We start from the raw sequence: 17,989 nt of genomic DNA on the forward strand, positions 1-17,989 counted from the left end.
ACCTGCTCTTGTAATTATTATAGAATGTAATTAAAAAAATAAATTAGTTATTTAAAAAAAAAAAAAATTATTTTGAAATAAAAATCTTGCACCTTCATTCCTCAATCATTTTGAAAACTTCAAAGACAGTTGTTTAGATAAATTAGCTTCAGTTTTTTTTCTTTCAGTTTCACTATCACACTCTTTGTTCAATTTTTGAAATTCATCTTTGTCAACTTCAATATCATCTAGCAATAGATCATTTTTAGTTTTCTCTGATTGCTTACAATCAGACACTTTCTGGTGTTTGGCTTACAGAAACCTTCTGGTGTTTGTTTTTATATTTTGGGTATTTCTCATTATGTGGTTTCATTTTAAGCATAACTTCTTTTTTTAATTATATGTGGCCTAGTCTATTTCTATTTCAGTTTGGTCTAATGGTTGTTCATGTTCACAATGTTACTAGCAATTAAAAAAAACTGTTCCAAAAGTCACTCATTTATTTTTTATTTTCCATATCATTAGAAGTCTATACTGACATGAAAATTAAATTTACTGACCAAATAGTAATTTAATGTAAATAAAAATACTTCTGCTTATAATAGCCCTTTCTATTATTTACAAATACATTTTTCTACATTAATAAATGTATATTCCCTATTTACTAATGTATTATTTAAGGGACTACTGTACACTTTAAATTCAAATTTTATAAGTGCATTTTGTAGTTTAATAAATTATCAATGAAGCATGAAAATGAAGTAGAGTATTTTTGGACCATATCAGGATAGAGTAGTTTACTCTTAAATTTACATTACATTTCTATGATTGCTCAAGTTTCTTAATTACTAAAGTAATTTTGTTTTAAATTATCATTATAATGTAACCTTATCATTAAAATTGCACCTTGGAAAGTTAATTTAAATTTAACCATGCTCTAATGGAAATTTAAATTATAAAAGATACATACTTAAGATTAAAAAAAAATTGAATATTATATTTTGTAGATTAACATGATGAAATATGGCTTAATCACTTTAAAAAAATTGCTTGGAAATATGATGCTAGAATATTTTTTTAAACTTATCAGTGACTGGTGTTTTTTAGTTGACATTATGACTGGATAATGCCAATTAGCATTTGAAGTACTTTTCTGAATCTCAGAAATTCTGTTGCTGACAACTACTTTCCAATTAGATGGTTGTCCATGAATCCAATGTAGTACTATTATAGAATCTGTGTATATCTCATCAAAATATATACTTAAGGCAGTAACTACCTTTAATAATATACAAGTAAGTAGTAAACAACCACAAAGTTCAAGTCTTGGTAGTATAATTTGTTTTAAGGGTACTGACTTTGATTTAGAACAAAGTAAATTAGAAGAAGTTGTATGGTTGGCATTTACAATTCTTATGTAAATGCAACAGCCATAGCCTTTCATAGAGGCATCGAAGAATCAATGTATTTGAATAGAATTAATTTTATTGTCAGTGTTAGATTTGATGGAATGATTTATTTTAATTGATTCAATCAAATGCAACTGGTTGTATAAATTGAGCCATAGTGTAAGTAATGTGTTGGGTAATATTTCATCCCAATTAATTTTAAGTTGCTACAATGGCATAAAATGTGTATGTGAGAAAACAATAGGACCAGTGAATCCTAAAGGTTCAAACACACCTGCTATAATGGAAAGAATATTTGTTTTAGTGTGTTTTTTAGAATCATTAGAATGAGTAATTTGAAAAAGTAATGTGTCTGAAGACTTATTCCAAAGAACTCCTAAAGTATGTAAATTCTGTTCTTAGTTTGAGGCAATGGAAGAATTGTGTTCAGAGAAGAAATGGTACTATTTCTGAAAACCATTTATGAAGTGAAAAATCATATTGTAATAATTTAGAAATATCAATTTTCAATTTTCAATTTTATAACTTCATTTAACTTATCTGAACACGTTATGAGATCAACCCTAAAGTTATATCGAATGGCCTTAAGAGGGTTGTGGGAAATCATTCTCATTCTCATTCGCTATTTGAATTAGACATCTAGTGGCTAAATATGGTGCACAAGCGGTCCCGTATGTTATGGTTCATAGTGCGAAGAGTTTATTTCTTGATCTGGAGAACCACGCCAAAGAATACATTGTAAATTGGAATCATTAGGTTTAACTAATACCTGATGATACATTTTAGCTATGTCAGATGAAATGATGTAATTATGGATTCTAAATCTAAGCAATAGGGAAAATAGGTCTTTTTGGACTACAAGTCCAACTAATAAAGTATCATTATGGGATAGGCCATTAGTGGTTTTAGCTGGACATCAAAGACAACTCAAATTTTAGTAATTATACTAGAAGGCTTGAATATTGTATGGTGGGGTACACATTTGATTTGTTAATTAAGAAATTATTGGAATTGAGTAATGATCAAATGAGCTCTCCCATTTCTTGTCTGCCGCAGATTCTTTGCGGTTTTCACTAATCCAGTTATTAAAAAATGCGAAGTTTAACTGTGTTTTGGCTGAGTCAAGAGAAGTAATGCTGGCTGAGGCAGAGAAGTTCCCAGCTTTGCCAATTTGTCTGCCATTTCATTACCATGTATGTTAACGTGACTGGGAACTCATTGGAATTTCAATTGCGAGCCTTGACATCCCAGTTTGTTTAAGATCTTTCTGCACTCCAAAGTTCTTTTGCAGACAATTATAGTGTTACATGACAAGTTCTGAATGGCTGCTTACAAATTGACAAAGAAAAATACCTTTGGTGTGGGTAGGATTTCAAGTTGGATGGTGGCTGCTTGAATTGTGGCAATCTCTCCATCATAATTGTTCCTGGTATTGATGATTTGTCTGTATAAATGTGTAACCATTTTTGTTCTGGATAATCTTCATGTGAATGGTTTGGAGTGCAGCCTATTTTAATTTCACTTCATAAGAGGCGTGTATTAGCAGTTGGTGGTATTTTAATTTATATTTGGCTTGCGGCAGGTGGTTGAAAGAATCTTGGTAGATTTTAAGTGACGTTACATCTATAGATGTCAAGCCGTACTTCTGTTACAGGTTCTTATATGCAGTGAGTGGTGCAATTTGGGTTTTGACCCTGCTAGTTGCTTGCTGGTAACTGTCCCACTGTTGCTTATTCACTCTTCTTGAACGTTGCTAGAAGTGCACTGCACTTCATCATGGTGAACATGAAGAGGCTCCAATTGTGTTTGAGCTTCCCTAGCTGCTATCAGGGTGGATTTAGCAGCACCGACTATTAGTCTCAAAGCAGTCTTCTGGACAAGGTTCATTTTATATGTAGTTGTGATGCCGGCAGTGACTGTCACTTCGCTTTTGTATTCCAGGACTGGTCTAATGTATGTTTTATATGTTGTCATTAACACTTCTTGGTTAGCTCCCTATTTCACAGCAGTGAGTTTTTTCAGTAGATGAGTCCTTTTCATTGCTTTTCCCATACATTGTTCGACATATTCCAGCTGAGTCATCGGTCCAGTGTAACTTCCAAGTATTTATAAATGTTGCTTTCTTCCAGTGTTTGACCCTAGTAGGACAGACTTATTGCCGGTGCTTTTGTGGAAAGCATAAACAGTTGAAATGTAGATTTTGTGGTACTAACAGTCATAACATTGCATTTTGCCCAGATTTCAAGATTCAGCAATGCCTTATTGAGGTATTCTTCCAGTGCATTTATGTTACTACTAGTAGCCCAGATGAGGAGATCATCTGCGTTCAGGAGGGCTTTGACTCCTTGTACTTCTTTGTTATTGTCCACGATTCCATGTGTTTCAGTAAACTGGTGTTTCAATAAACCATCTTCTCTGCCACTTTACAACAAGAGCTTGTTAGGGATATAAGCCTGTAGCTTTCAGCTAGACTGGCTTCTTTACCATTTTTTAACATGGGGATAATTTCTGCCCTTTGTCCATTGCTGTGGAATATGTCTCTGATATGTCAAGTTTATTGTGCCCAGTAGGGTTTACTTAGCTTTTTCCTCAAGGTGGATTAGTAGTTCTGGGAAATTCAGCCAGATCCCGCTGCTTTGTTTTCCTTGGTTAGAGACAGAGCATCGTCCAATTCCTGGATGTTAAAATCACCCTCAAAAAGTTACATAGTTTTCCTATTGTGACATAAAATCTTTGGATGCTTCAGAAGTGTTTTTGCCACAAATTTGTCTCCTCTTAGATAGCTAATATTGGCATAATGCTTACATAAGCACTAGCAAAATCTCTGGGATCACTGTGGGATTTCATGCCACATTGTAATGGTTGTTGTACTTTCTGAATATTATCGTTATTTAGACGTGATATGTATCGATGCGCTTTTATTCCGTCTTTTCGTTAGTCTAGTGTGGATAAGAAACTCCTAAAAGCAGAACGCTTGGCGCTAATTATTTCTTTCTGTAGTCCTGCTTGGTCTCTTCTAAGGGTTATAAGGTTTTCATTGCCCTTGGTTCTTTCCGCTTTATGTCGGCTTTTGCCTCGTATTTTTTTGAGATCAGTAAGCTTTGAAGCCCAAAAAGGTTTGAATTTTCTTGTTTGAACCCGGGGGATACACTTATCAGCACACCAGAGGATGGCCGAGTTTAAAGCTGCAATGGTTATTCCAGGGAAGGCTGCGATAATAGAGTCCTGAAGCTGAAGCACAGAGTCAGTAAACTTTTTATATTTATTCCAGTCTGCATCCGTTTTAAAGTTACAACGTGAGATTCAGTTTCATTGTATGGCACTTTTTTCGTGGCCACCGTGACTAGAAGTGTGGGCAACAACCAAATCAGGTCATGATAGTTGTCCTAAATATGAGAGGAAGGTAGGTGGTGTATGCACAATATCCAGAAGGTTTGTATCAATCATCTTTTCAAGGCACTTTCCGGACATTAATTGAGTAACCTCATCTTGGAGAAGGGCTGTTGAAGTTTCCAACAAGAATGGTATTCGGTTGAATGTTTCTCCAGGGGTTTGTAGGAAGGACAATTTCCTGGAGGGTTGTACAAATCCTGTGAAGTGTTGCCGATTTTTCCGTAATTTAACCATGACTAGCTCCAGTGTGTCATTTTCCTCCATCTCCTGCATGATACTGCATTTCGCAATCAGGCTGCTTCGTACTCTCACGAAGATTCCTTCGCTTGGTGGGATCTTCTAAGCGTAGTCACAGCATAACCGTTAGTCTGGTAATATTCCGGGGGCACCGCGAGCAGGCAATCAACTTCACCACCCCAATAAAAAAAAAAACAAACAAACTATATGTCCTAATTTAGTTCTTGAATAATAGGATATCTGGAATTTCGAATGAATTTCCCAGGCAAGATTAGACTCAAGTAGAATTGAGCTCCAATCAGCATGTCAATGCTATTTGCTATGTTCAACTTGGGGTCTGCTCAGAATATATTACGAGGAAGATAAAGATTAGAAATGTCAATTGTGGTTGATGGAAGGCTGTCTGATATATCAGATGAAATAGCATATTGCTCTTTGAATGAAAAGTTCTTATATTGAGAGTGTAATGTAAGTGTAATTCTGTTTTTGAATTGAGATAATGAGGTATTTATGCCTGAAATGGGGAGATCAGTTTTAGTAAGTTTAAATCTTAATTTTTGGGCAAATTTATATGTGCAAAATATGCCTGGCTACCAGAATGTAATAAGATCCTAAATGAATGCTGATTACCATATATATCTTTGCTGTTGATAAAAGTATGTTTTCGTTTGACTGATTATTAAATGAACAATAGGTATTACCTTCTGACTTATTGCTATCTAAATTATAATGATTAATTTTGTCCATATGAACGAGTGTATTATGTTTTTTTTTACATATCATACATAAATGTTTGAGTAACACTCATGAATAGAATGGCCTTTATTTAAACAAATAAAACAGCAATTACAATTATTACGCCTCAAAGAATCTCTACGTTCATTGATGGACAAATTTAAGAATTCTTTACATTGTTGTAATTGATGGTTTAAATTACAAAATAAACATTGTTTAGATTCCTTTAAATTGCTTATGATTTAAGATAAAGCGTATGTTAAAAGCTTTGGTTAAATTGTTATAAAGCTGTCACGTTTTGTTTCTTTTTCTGTTTTCACTTGCGTTTTTGAAGTGAATACATTAATATTTTCTAAAAGTTGTTGTCTGGAATTAAGAAATTCAACGACAACTTTACAAAATTTTTAAAGGTGGGAAGGTTTTGATTTACAACTTTTTCTTGCATAATATTGAGGTATTGTAGTCCAATTTTGATGTTAGAAATTGGACAACAATATATTCATATGTGTTAATAGGAAGTTGCATTGATTCAAGTGAATTCACATATGAGGAAATTTCGTTAATAAATTTGGATAAAGTATTTACGGAATCCTTTTTATAGAATCTGACCTTAAAATGCGCACAACATTATGAAATGCAATTATATATTTGTTATCAAATTGTGTTTTTAATAATTGTAGAGTATTAATATGATTTTTTTTTATTATTGGCGGATTTTTAATGATAGCTAAGGCTTCATCCTTCAAAAAGGATTGTAAGTAATGTAATTTTTGAATATTAGATAAATCATCTCTATTATGTACTGAAAATAAATATATTAAAGTAGTGCTACCACTCTTAACACATTACCTCTAAGTAAAGGTATATTAGTGGGTTGTAGTTGTGTTTGTTTAAATGTAATATTTGAACTAAATTCTTGATTAGATGATTTCTAACTGTTATTAAATGTTGTTGCAATTTGGACTCTATAGCACACGTCTTCTTCGACTTGTATACTATCCGAAGCTAAAACCTCATCAACAAATTCAAATTCAATTTCTGATTGAATGGTGTCATATTTGCCTCGCAATTCAAGAAGATTCCTTCTTTTAAACTGTGAGGTGGAAATATCACTTTGTGAAGGATTATAATTATGAGTAAAAGTGCCAGTCCTAGTTATAGCGGCCTTTACTAACTCTCTTTGTCTAATTAATTGTTCCCTATCAATAGTAATAACTTAAATTAACAATGTGAACTATTAACAAACAAGTAACTATTAACAAAGTAAATTAAATATGAAATGAATCAAATGATATATAAATGATGAGACAATTAAATTAAATGTAATAATAAAAAATATATTACGTAAATGATGTAGATCAAATTGCTGTGAGCCCTATTAATATAGTAATTCATTGAATTACTATAATTCTTGAAAATTTTAGATTATATTCGCGATTCTGGAAGATCAACATGATGATTCTTCAAAATTTCAGATTTTATTCGTAGTTTTGGAGACTAAAAATGATGATTCTTCAAAGTTGTAGATTATATCCGCGGCTGAAGGACCAAAAATGTCGAATATTATGTCGCCTTGGTTCAATACCTCGGTTAGGTTTAATTCTAAACCTATTCGCTGGTTCAATCAGATAAATAAAATTCTTTATTTCTTTTATAATATAAATTATTTTTATTATATCTTCGATCTTGTAATTCATATATATAACATTATTGTATTAATTAATTATACATCGCAACAAACACATGTTCAGTCTTTGAAGGATGGAAGAGACTAACAATACAGCATTAGACAAATTTATTTAATTAGAGTTTTATTTCTACCTCATTGAGAACTTTTCAACAATATATCATAAGTGGTACTTATTCTCATTGGTTCCAGAGTTATAGCCAAATAAAATTTTAATTAATAAAATATTTTGATCTTACAAGGGGAAGGCACATCGGTTCAAATCCGGCTTCATCTCCTTTTTGCTTAACCTTTTTCTTTTTTTAATTTAAATATGTAGGTTTATTAATAATTATTAACCTCGGATTGTAAAATTTTTTATAAGTAGTAATTCAATAATAACAGGTGTTGTTAATGAAATGAAATTTTATGTACTTTTCATTTTAAAAAAATGCATATATGTAACTTAATAGGGGTACTAGGAAGTCATGTGGTGTCCACATCAGATTTTTTTTTATCTTTTGTTAACGAAATAAATATTACTACTATTGAGTGATGAATAAAGGAAAACATTTGTTTTTTAAGTTAGATCTTACCTAGTAAATTTCATTTAAATTATATATATATATATATATATACACACACACACATTACGGAGGCTGACCATTTTTGGATGATTTTTTCATTTTCTATCTTGTCTTATATTCCAACTTTATTCTTTTTTTTCTATCCGAGTAAGCTGAAGTATGCCACTAGAGCTCTCGAGCTTGGCTTCTGCTAGTTTGTTTTTTACCACATAAAATGAGAAATCATTTTAGAGTAAATAATGAATTCGTGTAATTACGATATCAAACATTTTGTTTCTTGCATTTTATTTTATTATTATCATTATTTTTTATTTATTTATTAATATATTTTGGAAAATAGAAAATAAATTGATAGGTAGCAATTATTATTTATAAATTGTAACAGAAGTTTTATAATTTAATTTCTGAAAAGATTTTATAAAAATGTTCATTGTCCATCGCATTTCTTTGTTTATCATCTAAGTAACTATTTACAAGGGAGTTTGGGTATAAAGTTTCTAACCGAAGGGAAATTCTCATTCAATGAAGGGAATTCTAAAGGGAGGATTGGGGCTGTTCTCCAGTCTTTCACTGCTTTCTATAGAGTTAACACTGCACGCTATACGTATCGCTTCACTGTTATCATGTGCGGCCGTAATTACACAAAGTTTTACTTCACCTTTGTGAACTTTATTAATTAATTTAAAGTAAAAAAGGTTAGTTCTGCTTCGTTCTTAAAATATATTACGTTGAAAGTTGTGTATCGTTTTTATTCTATTTAATAATAAATTACTTGTGGTATCGTAAAATGTTTATATTTACAATTAAAATATATACTTAATTGGTAATTTTAAAGTAACTGATAGATGCAGTTTTCTTTTGAGATCGGTATTTTTCTTTACGAAAAATTGGTTATCAAAATATATATATGAAAAAACTTACGGAATATAGACGAATTAATAAGATTTACTTATTTTTGTAATAATTATGTTAAAACAATGAAATATTTTCATTAAATCATGTGAAATAAATTAAAGCCACAATATACTACAATTACAATTTTTATCCAGTTCCTCTATATGTGAGTGCGTACCTTATAATTTTAGGTTAGTAAAAATCGTATTTTACTCTTTGCAAAGTTCTTAAAAATAAGTTGGTTTAAAATCTCACGGAACTTTTTCGTGAGTTACTTTCGGAAACCCGGTTACGTATAATTTTTATTTTTATTTTAGTATCCAATTTTGGAATTTCTTAAATCTTATTTTATTTAATTATATTTTTGTAAAATAGTGGACATTTTAAAATATTTTTCTGTAACGTCGTCCCTCTTATGAATAATTCTAAATTAGGAGAAAACAGTGTTTGAAAACTGAGCCTGAAAAAATATTTTTTTGTTATAATTCTGTAAACGTCGAAAAAATATGCTTTACATATTTAAAATAATTAAAAAGTTTATATTACATAATAATGAATACATTTAAATTATATTAAACTTTTATTATTGCAGCGTTATTTTTAAATTAATAAATAGGATTATTTAATTTCAGCAAAACAAAATAAAGAGTGAATGACCCCGACGGAGCAATCTGTCCTGAAATCTAAATTAAATACAGGTTAACTGATAATTAACATCAAGTATTTTTTTTTTTTATTATTTTCTACTAATAAAATGGTAATTTCGTCCGGATTACACAAATTTAAAACACGGTGCCTTTACGGTTTTCCTACTTCACTGTTGTTATCAAGCGGATTTAGTACCAAGTGACTGGATGTTTGTCGTGTCTCTATAATTGTAATTAACGGTGTAACGTATTGCTTTATAAACATGTGGATAGGTTTTTGTGAATCTCACTGTTCCTCATTAACTTTTTTTAAATTGTAATCGTTTATTTTTAGGTTACTTTTAATTCCCCATAACGAATTCATAGATCTAAATCGGTTCCAAAATTATTTATTAAAGCAATATTTTGTCATCGAGTAAGATAACTGATTTCCTTCCCGGTAATCAATACCTATTTCTGTTTATACTCCGTATTACATATTTCCTTAACGTTCTGTTTTAACATGATTTTTCCAATTAAATTTTACTTTCTTATCTCTAGAACTATGTTGCCAGAAGGAAAGTTTAGTAATCACTCAACAAATTTGGTATGGGATTTTTGCATTTCTTAATGTTTCATGAAGCCAGGGTTACCAAAAAACAAAAAAAAAGTGGGGTAATGTTCGTATGTATATATGTACGTGCGTTAGCGTGTTTGAAACTTAATAACTTTTGACTGGATAAACCGATTTTGATGAAATTTTGTACACAGACTGGTGTATAAAAGGCAGTTTGTTTTTAAAATTTTTAGATCAATATCTTCAAAGGGTGGGGTAGTTGGGTCAATTTTATCAAAATTTTGGTTTATTAAACACACAAGGATAAGTTTAAAATAAAACTTCATTATGAATTACTCCCAGCCTAAAATAGAAATCTTAGATAACTTTTTTCATGTATAATTTTCTTCCACAGTATAAAAATAAATAACCAATACCAGGAAAGTAATACAACTTTGTTATAAGATTTTTTTGAAGTCGTTTTTTAGGTATTTATGTTTACTTTTACTTTTCCGGCTTCACAGTTATATTGTACAACCCTTTCTACTCAAAATCACAATTTTAGCGTTGAAAAATCCCGTAAGGATGTATGTACGTACATTTTTGCCTCTTTTTGCTTAATATTTCTATAGACTGGATATACTGATTTAGATGAAATATGGTACAATGATTTCTGTACAAGGGGCATTGATGCTATTTAATTTGGTCAAAATTGGTCAAGGAAAGAAACAAAATACGGAGCTTATGTATCCCGTATCCGAAAATATTACTTAAATGTTAGGTAAATTTGTTCACCTAATCTAATGTCCTTTAGGTACTACGATACTTTCTGATTTTGTTTGATAAAAATCACTTCTTTTTTTTTCATCATTTCTTCACATCTTTATACTAATTATATGATTCCATTTCATTAGTATATCTCATTTCGGGGATTTAACTTGGTGTGGAGAATAATGAGCGTAATTATTTTGATTTTTATGCCAGTTATCGCTTTGCTTGATACCATCAAAATAGACCAATTTTTATGAAATTTTGAACGATAGCTTCTGAATATGGATCGTTTGATGTTATTTCATTTTTGTTTAATTTAATTTTGTACACGAAGGGAGACAATACGGTCACCGTAGATGACTATATCAAAATTTTACTCCTAAATTGTAATAGTTTTTTCTACGTAAGCTTTTACTTATTATTTAATTATCTGCTTAATTTTCTTCCTAAGTAGTTGTCTGTCGAGGTTGAAGTCCTCTGTAACCAAAGTTAAAGTAGTTTTTGTTACTATTACTGAGTTTATTTTACATTGTTTAGTTTTATAGTACTCTTTCGGAATTTACCCCCTAAATTTTTTTTTTTTTTTCTATACGATATGTTTTTGTACGTATATCAACCTAACCTAACCAAACATAACCTACGCTCGCTAACTTTCATTAAATATTGCATCATTGTATTTAATTTATACATTTATCGTTAATTAGATGATGTTTGCGAGCGAAGCGAGCATAGATTATGTTTGGTTAGGTTATGTTGATATACGTACGATTCATCATATCGTTTAAAGAAAGTAGAAAACTTTTGGGGGAGAATTTATGAAAGAGTACCCTCCCGCTTCTCCAAAATAATTTTATCTATCATTAAAATACAGGCATTTTTGATAAATTATGATATTGGACAATATTACAAGTATATATTGTTAAAAGAAAATTAAAAAACCTTTGGGCGAGGGAAATTCCGAAAGAGTATCAGTTTTGTTTTATATCTAGAAGTTAGATAAGCCTAAAAAACGCTTTTTGTATGATAAATAACCAAGGGCGAAAAAACAAGAAATCTGAGTTTTGTTAAAATAAGAAAAAGAATGCATATAAACGATTAGTGTGAGCGCGGTCTCTCTAGATCCGAAAATATGTATTATTTTTTTAGTCTTAAGGTTTTTTAGAATAATTTTCTTGAATTTTGATTGAGAATACTTTAAATATCAGCATGCTGTTTTCGAATATAATGTATTGTAAATAATAAAATATTAACAAATAACTATACATTTATGGGGACCATCGTTTATGTAAACAATATAATAATATTTAAATAAACATTAAATTGATGAAGACAAATTTTTCAACACGATCACCAATAAAGAAAGTTCCTCTACAAAAAAATCTCCGAACTGATTCGATTACCTGTTTCTTTTATTGAGTACGGGTAATAATATTTGAGTAAATCCTTTTAGAATACCCAATATGCCCTAAACGTCATCACATCCCTCTAATTAATTAAAATATCCATAACACATACGAAGTAGTGAGGAGACCTCAACAATTTATTTGCTCATTTCAAAAGACAACAGACTGATACCTAATTTATTATCTTGATGTTAGATGAATTTTATAACTTATAAAAAATGTTTAACCTGATCGAAATTCAAATACATTCCGGATGAATGGGAAGTACGATACCACTACGGCACAAATAATAACCGTGAAAATAATAACTCGACTTACTTTAATAAACGAAATGAGTGTATTTGTAATTAACCGTGGATTAAATTTAATTTATTCTTTATTACAATTCTACTTCTTATTTCTGGTGTAAGTATCACGGAATTTATTAGTTAAAGAGTAATTATAATAAAAGTAAAAGCCTAGGATGAAACTATTAAAACAATAGTTAACATGCAGTAATTTATTATCTAAATAATAATTTTAAATAAAAATAAGAATTCTTTATATCTTATGCATTTTACTGTTACACAGATTTTTGTTAATTTTAAATTAAAAAAAAATCATTGTTTGATCGGTGTAATACATTTCTCAATTACTTTTTATTCTATATTAGTTAAATATTTTACCGTTAACAACTCTTTTACATACTAAACCTCTAATTTTATCAGTTTAATACATTTTACATACATTATTTTTTATCTGTTTTGCATGGTTGTTATAGAATAGATCATTATAATGAGTATTCTACTTTCGAACACCGGTTAAGCTTGAATTTTTTCATTCTCAATAGAATCATTTCTTATTCAAGAAAATATAAAAAAAGGGGAAGAGTAAATGTAGTTTACCGTATTTCTGTTGTTACTGAAGAGCGGGAGAGACAGAGAAAGAGAGAGAGAGAGAGAGAGAAAGAGAAAGAAAGAATGAGAAAGAGAGAGAGAGAGAGAGAGAGAGAGAGAGAGAGAGAGAGAGAGAGAGAGAGAGAGAGAGAGAGAGAGACAGAATGATTAAAAGTAATTGAATTTCATGATGAAAATGAATTATTAAAAAAATAACATTTTCCTATATTGTAACATACAAACATATTTTACAACCGTTCTTAACTTGTTTCATCAAAACAAAATTCAGGGACAAAGGTTAATTTAATCTTTATGCAAACATTTTCCCGAGGGGCCATTCTTTGCATCATGAAGTTGGTTTATTCTTCTCTGTACTATTTTTTTAAAAAATATTTTTAATTTAATTTTTATTTTTACCCTTATAAAAGTTGTATTTAAAAAAAAGATTTGTGTAAAAAAATTCTTTTTTTAATGTGATATATACGACATTCCGTAAATCAGTTTTTGTTTTACTTTTCCGGTTATAATTCTATTAATTATATCTCAGGTGTGTTTTTAAAACAAGGTTCGTTTTAAATTTTCCGTTTATTAGGTGATGTAAACATATGTCACATGTGTAACTCAGTTATTTCACTCAACAGTCAGCTGTTAGCAACAATAATATATTCACCAATTATAATGAGTGCTGCTACAATTCGTGATCCTGTGAGTGGGAAGTACAAGGAGTAATCCGATTTTTAATGTCAAAAAACAATCTGCCGCTGAAATTCACAGCCATATGTGTGACTTACGAGCAGAATATTATGAGTGACGCTGAAGTAAAACAGTGGGGCCGGTCATTTCGAGAAGGGCAAACGAAAGTTCATAATGAAAAATGTAGCGGTCCCGGTCATCGGTGATAACGGATGATTTGATTGAAAAAGTTGACGAAAAAATTCAAACTTTGATTTATGAAGTTATGGCAGAAAAATTGGGCTATAAAAAATTTTCTGCCGACCGGATGCCAAAGAAATTAGCCGACACAAACAAGGAAAAATGTTTTGCTGCAGCGCATGAATTTTCGTGGCGTTACGAAAACAAAGGTGATGAATTGTTTGATAACATTGTTACCGGAAGATAAAACCTGGATTTCACAATGCAATGGCAACATTCGTCATCAACAAGATCGAATAAGTTCAAACAAGAACGTTTTGTAAGGAAGCTTATGACTATTTTTTTTTTGGGGAAAAAAGGGTGTCTTGCTTGTCGAATTCAGTGATAAGGGAACTACTGTGAACGTCGATATGTATTTTGAAATCTTAAAAATCTTATAAAATCAAACGACATCGGATCCGGGGATGCATGACTATTACCGGCTGCACATGGCAAATCAGAATGAGGCAATTGGAAAAACGTCGTTAGAAGTTACATATATATATATATTGCAACTTTGACCTGAGTTTCGACCCTATCAGACAAGGGGGTTACATTTTTCATATTTTATTTTTTTTTTAGTAAACCATAATTTATTTTAGCTTTTTGAATTACTCTGCATCAAATTGGAACGAATTATAGAAATAAATTATTCTTTCAAGATTAAAAGTTTATTGAACTTTTCAATCCGTAATGTGTTATACCGCTGATTAAAAAAAAATATATATAAATTTATTTTTCAAAAATTGAAAAATTAAATTGAATCTAATATTAATCTAGACGACCTAGACACTTAAAAAAGGGAATCCCATTAAACCTTAATAAGAAATTCAAACAAATTTAAACATTTTTTAAAATTTCTGATACTATTCGTTTTTCAAATTGTTACCGATATTAAAAATGTTATATGAGGTAGATATCGAGAAAAAAGGGGGGTGGGTCATCAAATAGGACCCAAAAGTTTTTTATTTTTTAACAATTATTCACTAAAAGATTATAATTTTGATTATAAAAACGTCATTTGATCAAGGGGGTTGACTAGGTTCAACATTTTTTACTAAGAATTATGATTTTTTTTTTTCAATTATACTTTTAATACTGAATAATTTTTAATGTAAAAACGTGATTCGGCCAACGGGTTCAAATCAGACCCAAATTATTTTGTTGAACATTATGAAATTTTTGCAATTGTACTTTATATATTGCATAATTAAGTCATTCTCTAAATATATATGCAGTATAATTTTAATATAAACTTCATTTGGTCAAGAGGGTTAACTGAAAAACTGATGAAATAAGAATGAATTATAAATACGTGGAAAGCAATAGAATCTGGAACAATTTCAATCGCCGCCATTGCGCTATTTCAAATAAATTAGGTAGTACCGATGATTGGATGCTGTGATATATATATATATATTTTTTTTTACACATAATATTAATATAGGGATCATCCTATATTAAATCCATACTTAAATATACTTCCATACTTAAATATCAATTCCATACTTAAATTGATATTTAAGTATGGAAACAGCTTTATACTGCATATCTGAGAGGTATTTGAAGGCAGAAACAGAATTCTATATAGCTAAAAAAAAGTTGCATATGGTGGGTTTTTAATTTTGTCCGCTATTTTGGATCCGCCATATTAAATCAAACTTAATTCTTTTGAATAGGAAGCTGGGCATATTATATATATGATTTCGATTTTAAACTTTACAAGAAAAATAATGGTAAAACCCGTTTTTATTTGAATGCCTTCGTTATCAAGTTATAAGCATTCAAATTTGCAATGACGGAAAAATCGTGTTAATAATAAAACGAGGTAAAACGCGCTACATGAACAGTTTTATTACATTTTATATTCATAATGCATACAGCAACGAACTTTAAACAGTGCTATAACATTGATAAAAATAATTAACAACACAACAAATTAAACGGCTATTAATATTAATAGCAAATTATATTAACAAAATATCAAGTGATATTATTTACTTTAAATATTACAATATTTATTTTAAAATTTTAATTAATTGTTTTCGATCGTAAGTTACTAATGAAATAAACTTTGAAAGCATACCATTCTGCTATAAATGTTTAAAATGTTTCCCCTCTATAGCATGACAGTGTGCTAACCTCAAGTAATATCTGTTTATAACTTGTATTATGTCTGATGGTACACGAACAGATTTGTCAATTATTCTTCTTTTCAATTCGTTAATGTCTGCAGGTTTTGTTTTGAGACATTATGTTTCAAGTAGCCCCAAAAACGTAACCTAGAGGAGACCGATCTGGCGACCCGGCAGGCCATTCTACGGCTTCTCTACGATCTACCCAGCGATTTTGAAATTGTTCATTTACAATTTTCCGTGCCCTTAGATAGTAATGAGATGATACCCCATCTATCTTAACTCATACGCTATTATTTAATTCTTGTCCAATTTTTTCCTGGGTATTTGATAAAACCCTATCGGCTAACAAGTTGCAGTAAGCATCTCTTGTAAGATTGTCATGTAAAATAAAAGGCCCTACAATAGAACCAACGATTCCTGTCCAAACGTTCACTTTCTGACGGTCCTGTGTACGAGCCTCTAACAGCCATTTGGGATTATTAACGCTCCAATATCGACAGTTTTGCTTATTCACATGGTCATTTAACATAAAAGCCGCTTCATCAGTAAATATTACTGAATTAGAAAAAAAAAATTGCACCTGTGTCTAATTTTTGCATTATAATTTTACAGTGCTCAACTCAGCAGTCAAATTCATCTTAGGAAAGTTATTGCACCAGGTGTTGCATGTAAGAGTGAAAATTATTTGTTTTCAGAATTTTTTGAACTGAAAAATAACTGAAGTCATGTTGTACAACAACTTTTCGAATCGATAAATGAGGAATTTCAACAAAGGTTTGAAATACATTTAATGACTTTGCATTAGTTGTGACAGTTCTTGGACTATTCGTGCAAGGACGATTCTTTACATACCAGTTTCTTCGAATCACTGTACAGTCTTGATCACAGTCGATTTACTTATCGGTTCTCTGTTTGGAAATCTGTTATTAAATAAATCACAAACCTCTTGTAAAGGCTCAACTCTGTTACCATACCAGTACAACATCAACAAAGTTATTCTTTCGGTTTCATTTAAAGAAGGCATTGTTATCTGAAGATTTAATATTTAATAAAACTAAATAAATGAACGAAGAAGCTCATAAAACCTTCACAAAAAATTGATAATTTAAAATTATTATCAATATTATAGCACTGTTTAAAGTTCGTTATTGTATACATTATGAATGTAAAATGCAATAAAATTATTCATGAAGCGCGTTTTACATCTTTCTATTGTTAACACAATTTTTCCATCATTGCAGATTTAAACAGTTATAACTTAATAATGAAGGCATTAACAGAAAAACAGGTTTCATTGTAGTTTTTCTTGTAAAATTTTAAATCAAAATCATGTGTCATATTTACATCTTCCTATTCAAAAAAATTAAGTGTGATTCAATATGGCAGACAAAAATTAAAAACCCACGATAGTACAGATTTTTTACTTGTACGAAGTAAAGAAAGTATTTTGATCGCGAAAAATTTTGGTTTTCAGATTTAAACGGAAATATTTATTTTGACCATCCCTGAATCTATTTTGACTAGATTTGGCGTGACGTCTGTACGTACGTATGTATCTCGCATAACCCAAAAACTATTAGCCATAAGATGTTAAAATTTTGGATTTAGGACTGTTGTAATATCTAGTTGTGCACCTCCCCTTTTGATTGCAATCAACAGGACCAAAAGTTTCCAAAAAAGCCCAAAATCAAAAAAATTGGATTTTGGACTTTTTCTTGACTGTAGTAATAAGCTCTCATTGAGAGCTTTCAACAATATATCATAAGTGGTACTTAAAGAATGGTTCCAGTTATAGCCAAATAAAATTT

Source organism: Lycorma delicatula, chromosome 3 (assembly GCF_047948215.1).
Source record: "Lycorma delicatula isolate Av1 chromosome 3, ASM4794821v1, whole genome shotgun sequence".
Lineage (NCBI taxonomy): Eukaryota > Metazoa > Arthropoda > Insecta > Hemiptera > Fulgoridae > Lycorma > Lycorma delicatula.